General features: G+C 42.2%; 1 pseudogene; it reads left to right on the forward strand.

The window, feature by feature from the left end:
• The first annotated feature begins 4,646 nt into the window (after window positions 1-4,646).
• Window positions 4,647-13,049, forward strand: LOC148013314 (uncharacterized; annotated as a pseudogene).
• Window positions 13,050-14,371: the final 1,322 nt, after the last annotated feature.

Genomic DNA, 14,371 nt, shown 5'->3' on the forward strand with positions numbered 1-14,371 from the left:
GCAATACCCAAAGGTTCTACGATATACTCGGTACGTAGGATCTTCCTAAATTCCTTATGTACTCCTGGAGAAAGCTTAATAAGCTGTAAGAGATTCACATCCGGCTTGACTTCGCAAAGAGAGCTCGCCAAATCGAATTCATGATAGTTCGATAGACCTCGCTTTTCACGCCAAACCATCCGCTCTTTAGGTCGCTGAACCGGCTTTATTGCCTCTTTCTTAACTTTCACCTTCTTCTTTGGTGGTTCCTTGTCAACTTTACTTTCCACGGGCTTCAAAGGTCCCCCTTCCATGGCAGGATCCAAAACTTGCGTTCCTTTGTCGCCTTGTTTAGGGTTTCCGTCGATAGGCTTATCCTTGTCGGCTTCTCTACCCTTTTGACCTCTTGTAAGAACAGCTCGTAAATTAGAGGTTTCAGCATCATTAATGCGTACAGCCTCAATAAACTAACCCCACTACCACTAGGTAGCTCCTCCACTGTAGTCTTTGGTTGTTGGAGTATTTGTTTAGGCCCATCTTCTCGCTGGGAATCATTTCCTTGCGCACGATGATTAATAGGCCCTGGTTGCCGACTACCGCGCTAGAGGAAACTGATCTTACTCCAGCAAGTAGCTGCTAAATGGCCGGATTTTCCACAGATGTCGCACTTAACATTTGGGCAATTTCTTGGATAGTGCTGCCCACCACACCATTTGCAACTAAACCTCGACGGTGCACCCTCATCTGGGTATCTACTTCCTATCAAATTTTGTTGTTTGCTATTTGTCGATACTGCTCTGTTATCATGTCGGTATAATGCTTCATCATGTCCTTAACCTCGCCAAGAACATTAGAAGCGCTCGACTCATAGCCTTGGTCATTACCATGTCGTTCCATCGGCCTAACAATTCGATTAGGCACTGGTTGTTGAGCCACAGGCATGATATTAGAATTGACCGCCTGGCCTCCACCATTTGGAGCCATTTGACTGCACGTAGGCATCGATATGCTAGGGGGAGCTGGTAATAAAGGGACATTCTGCATCATGTTCCCTCTCCCATTAGGGTTAGCCATCGCTATCCCTTGGCCACTACTGCCATTGGCCATCGCCACATTGTTTCCCAATATTAAACCCATATTCGAATTACCTTGAGAAGCATAGGCTGCTTGTAGTCGGGATTCCACCTCTTGTGCTCGTGTAATGGCAGTATCTATATCCCCCAAGGGGACACTACTCAACTGCAATTGGATATTAAAGTCCAAACCATGTAGGAAATATTGTAATTGGGCAGCTGCGGGGATAGGAATAGAGGTGTCCAACTTACGGAAAACCTCTTTTATCTTCTTCGCATAAGCACGAATATCCTCGTGTGGTTCTTGACGGGTCACGTTGAGTACACGCAACCAATATTGCCCACCTCTTTCAGGGGAAAACTCCCTTCGAAAAGCTCCATAAAATGAATCAATATTCAATATGGTTTCGGCTTCTAAACCATGATACCATATAGCGGCTCTTCCTTTGAGAGTCATATTGAAGAACATCATTAAATGTCCTTCTTCTTGAATGCGACAGTTAAACATCAGCTTTTGAAACTCCCTAATGTGGAGTTCCGCATCTTCCTCAACTAGCCCATTAAAAATGGGTAGCGAGTAACCTAGAGCCGGCAAATTCGTCGTTCCTGCTAGAATTGCAATAGGCTGTGCCATCACGAGGATTGGATTTGCACTAGGAATAGGGGACGGTGGGGTTGCACCTCCCGCACTTGATGTAGACTGGATTATGGAAGGAAGGGGAGCACTAGAGCTTCCACCTTCTCCTAACTTACTGCTTGTGGCCCCAAGACCACTAGATCCACTCCCTCGTAAGGGTTCAGCACCGCTACGCTTAGGGGAATATCTCCTAAAAATTTCAGCACGTCGCCTAGCTCTTTCATCTCTCTCTTGCTTTTGGATTTCTGCTAGACGATGCTTATCGATAAATAACGAATCAATCTCAGTGTCCTTTGGCATAAACTGCTAGTTGGTCCCTAGACAACCAGGATTCGAGGACCGCCACTTTTAACCGGCTCCCGGCAGATGCACCACTGATGGACCTAAAAACGGGCCGGCACTGGCTCATGCACTAGCCGGGCCTCGTCACTACGCACAAGACAACCCCTCGGCCTCGCGGCCAGGAGCGTCTATCAAAATCTCTGCCTTCCTAAACATTGCGTTTGTAATACGTTGTAGTCCAACTGATCCTAACCCAATATTACTCCTCAGAGGGAGTCCCTTACACATTGCCTAATGGCACGAAGCACAGACATAGGGGGTCCTCCAACGGCTGAATGCCACCACCCCTCTGCAACTCTCCTACACCTTGGGGATTGGCCCCTCGGTGCGTCGCTCAAAATATAAACATTTCGCACAAAATCCACTCAAGGTACCATTTTATCGTATACAGGAATGTACCATTGTCCTTACTTCTCTTTTCCCTAGACCCCACGACTAGCCTATGTCTTAGGGTGCCCTGTCTCTCACTCAACGTGGGTCAAGGTCCTAATGAAAGCAATTGCTGTGCATCCAGGATTTCTGATACCTTTAAATATTTCCATGATTTATGCATAGTGTGGATGCTAAGTGCTCAAACAATTATAAAATCAATATTGTGCACATGTAGGAAACATCCCTTCAATGATTTTCAACTACTGTTCTTATGCGGCGTTGCACGAACCTAGCACCAAGGAAACCCTCGTGCTACTAGGCTCTTATTTATAATTATTCACCGACCTATATGGCATGCAAACAAAAACAGCAATCTTTTCATGATTTGACTCCACATTTAGACACATTTTGACCACTCTACCCTCCCATCGATCAAATGTTGCATTGTGGTATGGATTTCTAGGGCATTTTGCCATCACTTTATGTGTAAAAAGCAGAAAAAACACCCTAGAACAAGAAGGTGGGGATGAACTGAGGCAAATCCTCATGTTTCAGTCCCCACAAACATTCACAAACATTGTTCTTAATTTTCATTAATTTTCCACACCCAAAATGCATTTTTCCCCTATTTTTAGTGTTTTTTTCTCTATTTTCCTTATATTTTCCCTCATTTTCTGCATTATTTAATTATTAAAAACTCAAAATAGATTATGGGCTGTGGCCCTTAGTTCCTTCTTGCAGCAAAAATGAAAATTTAGTTGGTGTTCCTATTCATTTTTCCATTTTTATTCTCAAAACCATCATTTTCCCTTGATTTTTCATATTTTACGTGTTTTAGTGTATTATTTTGAACCACAAGATGCATATTTTTCTAATTTTCTGATTATGATCAGCAAGTACTCATGGAAAACAGCAAATAAACAATTTTTAGCCCACATGAACAACATTTTATCAATCAAAAACCATGAAATCTCAAATTTCCTTTGAAAAAATTGAATTACCGCTTATTTGCGTGTTTCGGGTTTCATGTCCATGGCTACAAATCTGAAAATCAGCAGCACTTCATGTCCAGCACAATCACAAATCACCATTTCCAACCCGTGGAGCAATCCGCTACAAATCTGAAAATCAGCAGCACTTCATGTCCAGCACAATCACAAATCACCATTTCCAACCCGTGGAGCAATCCGATCCATGCCGGACAAGCCTCCACCATTCTTTCTTCTTCCTTCTTCTTCCCACATGAATTCCCTCTTAGAAGAGAGAGAGGGAGGAGAGAGAAAGACTGAAATCAGATATCTTCAAAGAGAGCATCATTTGACGGGCGAAGGGCGGCAATAGAGTCAGCATCCAGGAGGGAAGCAAGGGCAATGATCAGTGATGGGGGTTGATCACGATTTTTTTTGCTTCTTGTGGCATAAAATTTTTTAGGGGGCCCAAGCCTCCAAAAGGCACACTCAACTTTGTCCAAGTTTTTTGTCCACCTTTTCGTATCTTGACCGACTTCTCGGCCATTTCCCCGTCCGGACTCCGAATTGAGCTCTGAAAAATCCTGGGCGTCCAGCTTGGCATCCCGCATTGGCCAGTTACTCTTGCCAACCCGCACGACTGTCTGAAAAATTATGAAAAATCAACAAGCGTCGCTCAGGCGCCTTTAAAGCACTTTGGTGCTTAAAATCGTCCTAGATCGAGCCGCCGCCTCTAACGTTGATTATTTTTCCCTTGATATTCGTAATTTTTAGCTATTTTTAAGCACTTCTCGGCATCAAAATTCCACTCTCAGTCTCTACACGTGTAATTGGTACGTATGGCTATGCAGCCTAGAATATGTTGCAACAAGGCATCTTACCTCTAAAAAGTGATGTCTATAGCTTTGGGGTTGTGTCACTAGAAATTCTAAAGGGCCGTTGTGTAGTAAAAATAGAACCGTCTTGCTGGGAAAAAAAAAGCACAGTGTATCGGGTTGATGGGGGCGATCAGAGGGAGGAAGAAAAGGAGTGAATATTATTGAGGTCTAAGATGAAAGAATTCGGTACGATGGATTACACCATGGATCAAGCTACCTAGAGCATTTGGAGTTTCTAGCAGTAGTAAGAAGTCATGGTGAGAAGCCACCAATAGTAGGTCTTTATGATGGCCTCTTAGTAGTTGCAATTGGGGTGGCTGCACAAAAGTCAATTGAATTGGGAAGGCCAGTGACATTAGAAGAGGTTTTGGATAGAACAAAGTGCTAACCCCGCTCAATGCACATTGTCACACATTTCAGTACAGTGAGCTACATGGGCGAACTGCCTCTGTCAATTCCCAATTGATGTATAGAGTAGAGCAAGTGGGATTACATAATTTTGCTCTAAGGTGAGGATGGTGGCAATCAATGAACACAGATTCCCCTTCCTTGTTAAGGTCCATAATTGGAATAGATTCAATTGCAACATAGGATGTCAATCACCTGGATGAAAACTATGATGGGAAGGTACCTGACATCATTGCTAATGCCTATGTCATTGTTGAGTATGATGATGGGATTCGTGGCATGCTCGATCTCTGCATGTTTGACGAAGGTGGAGGGAACGAGCAAGAAATATGTGTTGTGGGTGATAGAGGAAAGGAGGAAGGGCAGGAGATTACTCTAGATGGAAGGGTTACGAGGGGTGAATTTCATACAGATTCCTACAACTGTCATGGCATAGGTTTGGTGGTTTCATCTCACAGAAATCAATGAGAGCCATACTTTCTTAACAGTTGTCAAGTGTTCGAGATTGCTATGCAGGTCGACTCATCAGTTGGAGGAAGAACTGGGGTAAATTATCCTAGGGAAAAGAATTTGATCAGTGCATTTTACCAGCCTCAAGCTGTTCTTGTAGATATAGATACACTGGGCACTCTTCCTCACCGAGAAATTGCTTCAGGGATTGCAGAAATTATCAAATATGGGCTGATCAGAGATGCTCCATTCTTTGAATGGCAGGAGAAAAATATGGAAGCATTGCTAGCAAGGCACATCAAAGGGAAAAAAAAAGTTCTTATTGTGACAAATTCAACTATTGCACCTTTATACTTGGACAAGGTTACTGTTGTTGTCAAACATGGAGGTGCCCATTTTATGGTTGAGCATGTCCTCCATCTACCCTGATGGAGCAAAAGTGTTCATTATGGTTCAACATTCTCATGGAAGGGAGATGGTTTTATGTCTCTGATTATCGAAGCTAAGGGCTTATTTGTTATAGTGCCATGAATAAGTACAATTTTCTCTGTTCTAAATCAAGTGGGAGCACAATCTTTCCTTTACCTTTTGAATGTACCTCATCGTCATTGTGCCTTTTGATTGTAGCTCAGCATTGAGGAACTACCTCATCATGATACTTACATTTACTTCCATGATGCCATCAATTCAGGCTGTGAACAGCAAGCTTATTGAACAAGCTTCTGCTTATTCATTGCATCACTTTGACATTATGTATATGCGTGGTTTTGGACACACCTAAGCATCTTCTTAGCAGGACTCATTGTTCGAAGCTTTAATTGAGACTAAGTTGCACTGCGGAGACTAGAATTGGTCTTCTTCTTTTGGGAAATCTCTCAGATGCATGTTAAATCAGCAATCTTTGCATTCAATATGAAGATTCTTGAGTTTACTGCTGCATAGCCTGATCTCCTTGATTGATCTTCTATCTTGAAATTTTCCAAGATCCTCTATGGATGCGACTTTGCTTTCAAAAACCCTTCGACATCTTTGGTGAACCCGACGTGAAAGCCTCGCATTTAAAAAAATTTCAGGATGGGAGATACTTCAGCATCAATTTTAGCCTCTTCTACGATTCCTGCTTTGTCCTCTACTTCAGCTTCATCATCACTTCTGCTTCAAGTACTTCTAGGAATGATTTAAAGAAGATTTTATAGAATATGTTTATGTATATGCAGCTTCAAAATCAGCAAACACAATTGTATATGCAGCAGCAACAGCAGTTACATCAACAACAGTTATCTCAGCAAAGGCAACTATATTCGGAGCTCCATGCAATCAGTGCGACTAAGGCGATTGAAGCAGTTGAGAATGAAAAGAAGCTATTTGATGGCCGTAATGTATCGGCTTATTTGAAGACGTATGAGATTAAGATGGGATTTTTTGGAGTACCAACAGGACTTATGAGTAAATATTTTCTTCGCCTTGTCACACCCGCCTTGAGGGTAAAAGTGACTGATCTTTTTCTTCAAAATTCACATTGGCAAGATTTTAAGAAGGCCCTGAAAGATGAGTATTTTCTTGAGGAATTTGGGATGGCTACACGGCGGTCATTCGGAGAGTGGGTCTACATGCCAAACAAAGATCTAGCTGCTTCAGAATTGATACGAGAATTTGAAGAGAGGTATAAACAGCTTGATGCCATTGAACAAAGAGCATTGGATATTGAGAAAGTTGATCTTTTCTTGCAAGCTGCAGATCCTGCTCTTCAGGAAGAATTAGGAGAGCTTCTTGGCGATCGCACGAAGCCTATGGGTCTTAAAACAGATTGGCAAGATGCCCAGGATGCGGTCTCGACTTTGACCAAGAGGCGGATATGGAAGACCCGCCTACAGAATGGATCTATGACACCGACACCGTCTTCTGCTCCTATGTTTGCTTCTACCCCTATCATTTCTTCTCTTCCTCAGCCACTTACTTGGCCTATGCCAGTGCCTACTGTTTCTAATCCTCTTGTTCCTCCTGTTCCAAGACCGATGCCAGCTCCTTCTGCTCCAAAATCATCCGCACTTTGGTTCCTTCCACTCTTGATGACCTAATCAAAGGCATAACGAATTTGAAACTGGAGTCAGTTAAAGCACAATTAATGGGAAAATTGAAAGAGCAGTTTGCTTCGACCACGCCTATTATTTCCTCTAGTGCTCCTACTGCACCTAGAAGTGCTTCTAGTGCACCTAGGAGAGATTGAAGATGTATTTGGTGTGATAGTATGGACCATCAGCATTGTAGGGATTGCGAATATTTTCAAGATGCAAGGAGAAAGAATTTGGTATTTTGGGGACAAGATGGCAAGATCTGGTTGACTAAAACAGGAGCTCCACTTGCTACCAATTTTGGGAAAGGCGGAATGAAGAAATTAGTAGATGACATGGCTGCGCGTACTTCTTATGTGGCAGCTAGAGAAGATGCTTCTGCATATGGAGTCCAGATTGAGAAAGGTTCAGAGAGTCAGTCAGCATTATGGACCTATGCTATGGAGACGACAAACAAAGGGAAAATTCAGCAGACTGTTTTGACTAGTGCAGGTTCTGGCATCAGAACTGAGACATGTTGGGATTCGCCTGTTGACAGGCACACTATTTATGCCTACTTGGCTAAGTCTCAGGGAGCAGATGTGCTTGTTGAGGAGAAGCGTAAGAGAGATGAAGAGAATCCAAATGCAGCTACAAAGACTAGAGGGGGTGAGTTTGTTACTCCACCTACTGCATGGTCTTCTTTGAGACCAAGGCCAGAACAACAAATGGAGGATGCTCAAAAGAAAGAAAAGATGCAGGAGCCTAGAGAGAGAAAGCAGCCAGGATTTAGATTAATGTCTGATATTGAGACATCTACGAACATGAAGAAAATCTTTAATGACAAGATACTTGGCAGTGAGGTGACTTTTACTATTTCTGAGGTTTTCGGCATCTCGAAAAGAGAGTTTCAAGATCAGTTCCAAGAAGTCCTGAAGAGAAAAAGACATACATTGCCTACTACTGATACACAGGGAGTTTTGATTGGGGAGTTGGATGAGGATGAGGATGAGGTTATGGTTGAGAATGCTTTTGTTTTTCCGTAGATAGAGAAGAGAGTTCAGCCTATGCATTATGCTTAAACTGATGAGCCTATCTTGGTACCGCGTAGTCATTTTTCGCGGAGTCATTGGGCTAGGGCAACTACAGAAACAATGGTAAAAATTGGAGAGAAACAGGTGCCTTATGTTGCTTTGGTGGATCATGGTTCAGAGATTAATCTCATAGTTCGTGGAGTTTATGAAAGTAAAAGATGGCCTATGGATGTAGAGCATGGGTGGCGTATGAGAGCCGCCAACAACACTGCAGGTGATTTGTATGCTGCCTGTCCCAGTGTCAGGATTTCTATCGGAGATGTAGAGGAGGATTTCCATTTCTTTGTGTAGGATTCATGCTCTTACCCCATAATCCTGGGACAACCATTCATTACAGAGATGCACATGGAGACGAAAGTAATGGATGATGGATCTGCTTATGCACGGATTTGCAAATAAAGATGGTATGAGAGCAGTCCAGTTTATGACTGTGTGTGTAAATCATGCTAGAACCAGGGATACTCTTTGAGATGCACCTTTGCCCACTGTGACAGATTCGTGTTTTCATTAGGTACCGTTGTCCCGCAAGACAACGGTGGTACAGAGCAGAGGAGATTGGAGTTCTCGCCTCCTGATAGCAGCAGTGTTTTCTCCTCCAATTTTGTTGAAATTTCAGCAAACAGTTCGATGAGTTATTAGAAGATTTCTAAGTTGCCTAGAACTCCCAGGCAGTACATATGCAGGAAGGAGAAATATTTGAGAAATGCAGGTATTTTAGAGGATGATGAGCATATAGATGGGATGTATGATAGTATGGTTTGTGCAGATACGATGACAAAGATGGAAAATATGCTGAAAACTGATATGCAGAGTTGTCACAGTAATGTATCAGTGCAGTCCCTGGACATGTTTCATGAAATTTCAGATTCTGTGTCATAGATAGAGTCAGAGGCTGAGGTGACTCAACAAAAAGTGTTGAGTGCTGAAGAAATTCAGCAAACAGAGTTTCCGACTGATTATGATCAGCCAACAGAGTTTACTATTGAAATATTTCAGCATCCAGAGTTTAGGGCTATTCCTATGCAGTCCATAGAGTAGAGGGCTGAGGATATTCAACCACTAGAGGGAAAATTTGTTGATTTACAGCATGATTTGAGTAATGCAGAGGATCATAATGAAGCTAGGGTTGACACGAAATACAAGATTGTGGATAAGAAGGTGAAGCCGGTAGCTGGACTACTTCCACCTGACAGTGATCAGCAAATAGAGAGGGCTACCAAGTAGCCAATTTTGAGGAATCCATAGTATATAGGCCATAAATTTTCAGCAGAGACTCTTGCTGAATTAAAAATTAGAAATGGTGATTTCTTGCTACCCTCAGAGAAGCAATGCTTTCAGGATATGCTTGAGCGACATGGAAGGGGGTTTGCTTTTTTCTCGCATGAGATTGGATATGTGAATCCAGATATTGTTGCCCCTATGGTGATATTTACTATTCCTCATATTCCATGGAACCTCCGACCTATTCTAGTACCTAGGTCACACCTGCCAAAGCTAGTTGACTTGTTGAATGAGAAAATCAAGATGGGAATCCTAGAGCCATCATCTGTACCATGCTCAAATAGGTGGTTTACAGTTCCAAAGAAGAATGGTACTCTCCGATTTATACAGGACATGCAGCCAGTAAACAGAGTTACTATCAAGAATGTTGGTATAGGTCCAGTTGTGGATGAGTTTGCAGAAGCATTTGCTGGATGTGCCATCTATTCTTTAGGTGACTTGTATTCGGGATATGATGCTAGCCTTGGAAAGCAGGGACATAACCACTATGAGAACTCCTATTGGGATTGTCAAGATGTATACCTTGCCTCAAGGTGCCACTAATTCTATTGCGCATATGATGAATGCCATGCATAAGGTCCTTCATGAGTATATACCTTAGCTTACCATGCCTTTCTTGGATGATGTGCCCATTAAGGGGTGTGCAAAAGAAGAGAAGAATGAGAGTCTAAATGAGCAGGGATGCAGATACTTTGTGGCTGATCATATTGTAGCTTGTGAAAAGATTCTGGCCAGGTTAGAAGAAGTGAACTTGACACTATCAAGGCATAAATCTGTTTTTGGAGTAAATGAGGTCATCATTGTTGGACATATGTGTGGGTATTATGGCAGAAAACCTTCACCTGAGAAGGTGGATGCTATAATAAAGATTACGGAGTATTGTTCTACCACTTCAGAGGTACGAAGATTCATTGGAGCGTGTGTGTTTTACATGATTTGGATACTCCATTTTGCACACATAGTAGATTGTTTATATCAGTTGCTTCGAAAGGGGAAAAAATTTTATTGGGATAAGAGCCACACTAAATCCATGCGAAAATTGAAGAAGTTATTGCAGATTGCTCCTACTCTTAGGAAAGCGGATTATAATTGCGGAAGGCCTATTGTATTGACAGTTGACACTAGTCCAATTGGCATAGATTGGGCTGTGGGTCAAGATGATGTAGATGGAAACAGATACGCTATTCGGTTTGGGCTATACATAGTCAAACATGTCTTTGATAATGCAACATATGAGCTGACAGAATTGGATGGGAAAGTGCTTAGAGTGCCTATTGCAGGAAAAAGAATCAAGATTTTCAAGAAAAGAGATGACGAGGATTATGCATTGGAAGAATTTGCAAGAGAAGGGCAACGAGAAGAAACTCCAGTAGAAGAGACAGATGATATGACAGATAACCTTGCTGATATACCGAAAATATACAATGAAGAGATTGATCTATACATGGATCTTGACGACAATGATCATGGGTAGCTGGCCCATCTGGAGGATGCGCAGGATTAGAGGGGGTGGATGTCATACTGCTACCCATCCGAGGTGTGGAATCCACCAAAAAGTTTGTGTGTGACATTTGTTATTTTGTACATACTTAGTCATTGTGTTTGCATTTTGTTATGCGTGGGCAGTATAGGGAGAAGCATGAGGGCACTGTGCCAAACGAGTTCATATTGACATGTGTTCTAAAAGCTTGTAGTAGCATTGGGGTTGTTAGGCATGGTAGAATGATACATGATTAGATAATCAGGACAGAATCCAATTTTGATGTAGAAGTAGGAAATGCACTCATTGATATGTACTCCAAACATGGAGAACCTGCTGAAGCATATGAAGGGTGTAATGATTGCTGGTGTTTCTCTACAAGGTCATGATCTAGCCAGTATTTAACTTTATGGACGGATGGAACAGGAAAATGTGTGTCCCAACAGGGTTGTCTTTTTGTTCATCTTGAAAGCTTGTGGGAATGTAAGAACTTTGCTGAAGGGCAAGCTGATACATGGAAAGTGCTCTACTGGACATGTATGCAAATTGCAGAAGCTTGGAGGATTTGCAAAAGATGTTTTATCTTATGCCAAAGCGAGATGTTGTATCATTGGGTGCATCAACAGTGGGAAGTCAGTTTTTAGAACCTCATGGTATGTTTCCGAATCACATTCCAAACCCAGAAAATAAGGATGCTATGTCTGCTCTTAGAAAAGCTCTTCTAGACAAAAAAAGGAAAAGGGAAACTGCAGAAATAGGATCCGCATGGGATGGACCTACAGGAGACAACACACACGTCTCTACACGTGTAAATGGCACGTATGCCTATGCAGCCCAGAATATGTTGCAACAGGGCATCTTACCTCTAAAATGTGATGTCTACATCTTTGGGGTTGTGTGACTAGAAATTCTGAAGGGCCGCCGTGTAGTAAAAATAGAACCGTCTTGCTGGGAAAAAAGAAGCACAGTGTATCCGGTTGATGGGGGCGATCAGAGGGAGGAAGAAAAGGAGTGAAGACTATTGAGGTCGAAGATGAAAGAATTTGGTACGATGGATTACACCATGGATCAAGCTACCTAGAGCATTTGGAGTTTCTAGCAGCAGTAAGAAGTCATGGTGAGAAGCCACCAACAGTAGGTCTTTATGATGGCCTCTTAGCAGTTGCAATTGGGGTGGCTGCACAAAAGTCAATTGAATTGGGAAGGCTAGTGACATTAGAAGAGGTTCTGGATAGAACAAAGTACTAACCCCTCTCAATGCACATTGTCACACATTTTTGTACAGTGAGCTACATGAGTGAACTGCCTCTGTCAATTCCCAATTGATGTATAGAGTAGAGCAAGTGGGATTACATAATTTTTCTCTAAGGGGAGGATGGTGGCAATCAGTGAACACAGATTCCCCTTCCTTATTAAGGCCCATAATTGGAATCGATTCAACTGCAACACAGGATGTCAATCACCTGGATGAAAACTATGATGGGAAGGTACCTCACATCATTGATAATGCCTATGTCATTGTTGAGTATGATGATGGGATTCGTGGCATGCTCGATCTCTGCATGTTTGCTGAAGGTGGAGGGAACGAGCAAGAAATATGTGTTATGGGTGATAGAGGAAAGGAGGAAGGGTAGGAGATTACTCTAGATGGAAGGGTTACGAGGGGTGAATTTCATACAGATTCCTACAACTGTCATGGCACAGGTTTGGTGGTTTCATCTCACAGAAATCAATGAGAGCCATACTTTCTTAACAATTGTCAAGTGTTTGAGATTGCTATGCAGGTCAACTCATCAATTGGAGGAAGAACTGGGGGAAATCATCCTAGGGGAAAGAATTTGATCGGTGCATTTTACCAGCCTCAAGTTGTTCTTGTAGATACAGATACATTAGGCACTCTTTCTCACCGAGAACTTGCTTCAGGGATTGCAAAAATTATCAAATATGGGCTGATCAGAGATGCTGATTGGCAGGAGAAAAACACGAAAGCATTACTAGCAAGGCACATCAAAGGAAAAAAAAAGTTCTTATTGTGACAAATTCAACTGTTGCACCTTTATACTTGGACAAGGTTATTGCTGCTGTTAAACATGGAGGTGCCTGTTTTATGGTTGAGCATGTCATCCGTCTACCCTGATGGAGTGGAAGTGTTCATTATGGTTCAGTATTCTCATGGATGGGAGATGGTTTTATGTCTCTGATTTTATCGAAGCTAAGGGCTTATTTGTTACAGTGCCATGAATAAGTACAATTTTCTCTGTTCTAAATCAAGTGGGAGCACAATCTTTCCTGTACCTTTTGAATGTACCTCATCATCATTGTGCCTTTTGATTGTAGCTCAGCATTGAGGAACTACCTCATCATGATACTTACATTTACTTCCATGATGCCATCAATTCAGGTTGTGAACAGCAGGCTTATTGAACAGGCTTCTGCTTGTTCATTACATCACTTTGACATTATGTATATGAGTGGTTTTGGACACACCTAAGCATCTTCTTAGCAGGACTCATTGTTCGAAGCTTTAATTGAGACTAAGTTGCACTACGCAGACTAGAATTGATCTTCTTCTTTTGGGAAATCTCTCAGATGCATGTTAAGTCAACAATCTTTGCATTCAATATGAAGATTCAGCTGCATAGCCTGATCTCACTTGATTGATCTTCTATCTTGAAATTCGTCAAGGTCCTCTGTGGATGCGACTTTGCTTTTGAAAACCCTTCGACAATGGAAGCTAAAGAGAGGACTCATGAAGACGTGACTTAGACACTAACTGTCACACAAGTGAATTAGGTTTCAAGATTGAGACTTGAACTCATAAACACAATCTTATGTGTGGACAATGACACTAACACTTTACTGGAAGGAAAAGAGTACTATCATTGCATTTAGAAAAGGAAGCAAGTACAATGCTTTATAGGAAAGTAGTAAACTGCAGTAGGCACCACTGTGCATATGGGATAGGTAATCCTGCATATCCTTGGCACTGAAGCTCCATACAAAGAAGCTATCAGTGGTGTGATTGTTTGAATGTCAACACCCCTCCTCAATCACAACCAAAAAGGAACTAAGTGTGTAGAGGCTATAATGAGAACCACCTGCAAAGTGTGGGCACACCACAAACATGGTAGACACCAGAGGCTGTCATATAAAAAGGCTTAGTGTGGGCACCAAAACATGGTGGACATCCAGAGGCTATAACAGGGGCCTCACAAAGTGTACAGGGACTGTAATGCCAAGTTACATGGGGAGATTACAAAGCTTATGGCAAGATGCATTAGGGCTAGGAAATACAAGGATTTTATAATAGTCTATCAGAGTAATGAGAGTAGAAGGACTAGTGAGGTTTGTCCTTCTG

The sequence above is a fragment of the Lygodium microphyllum genome, chromosome 26 (genome assembly GCF_053477565.2).
Source record: "Lygodium microphyllum isolate KBCC chromosome 26, Lygodium_microphyllum_v1.1.10, whole genome shotgun sequence".
Lineage (NCBI taxonomy): Eukaryota > Viridiplantae > Streptophyta > Polypodiopsida > Schizaeales > Lygodiaceae > Lygodium > Lygodium microphyllum.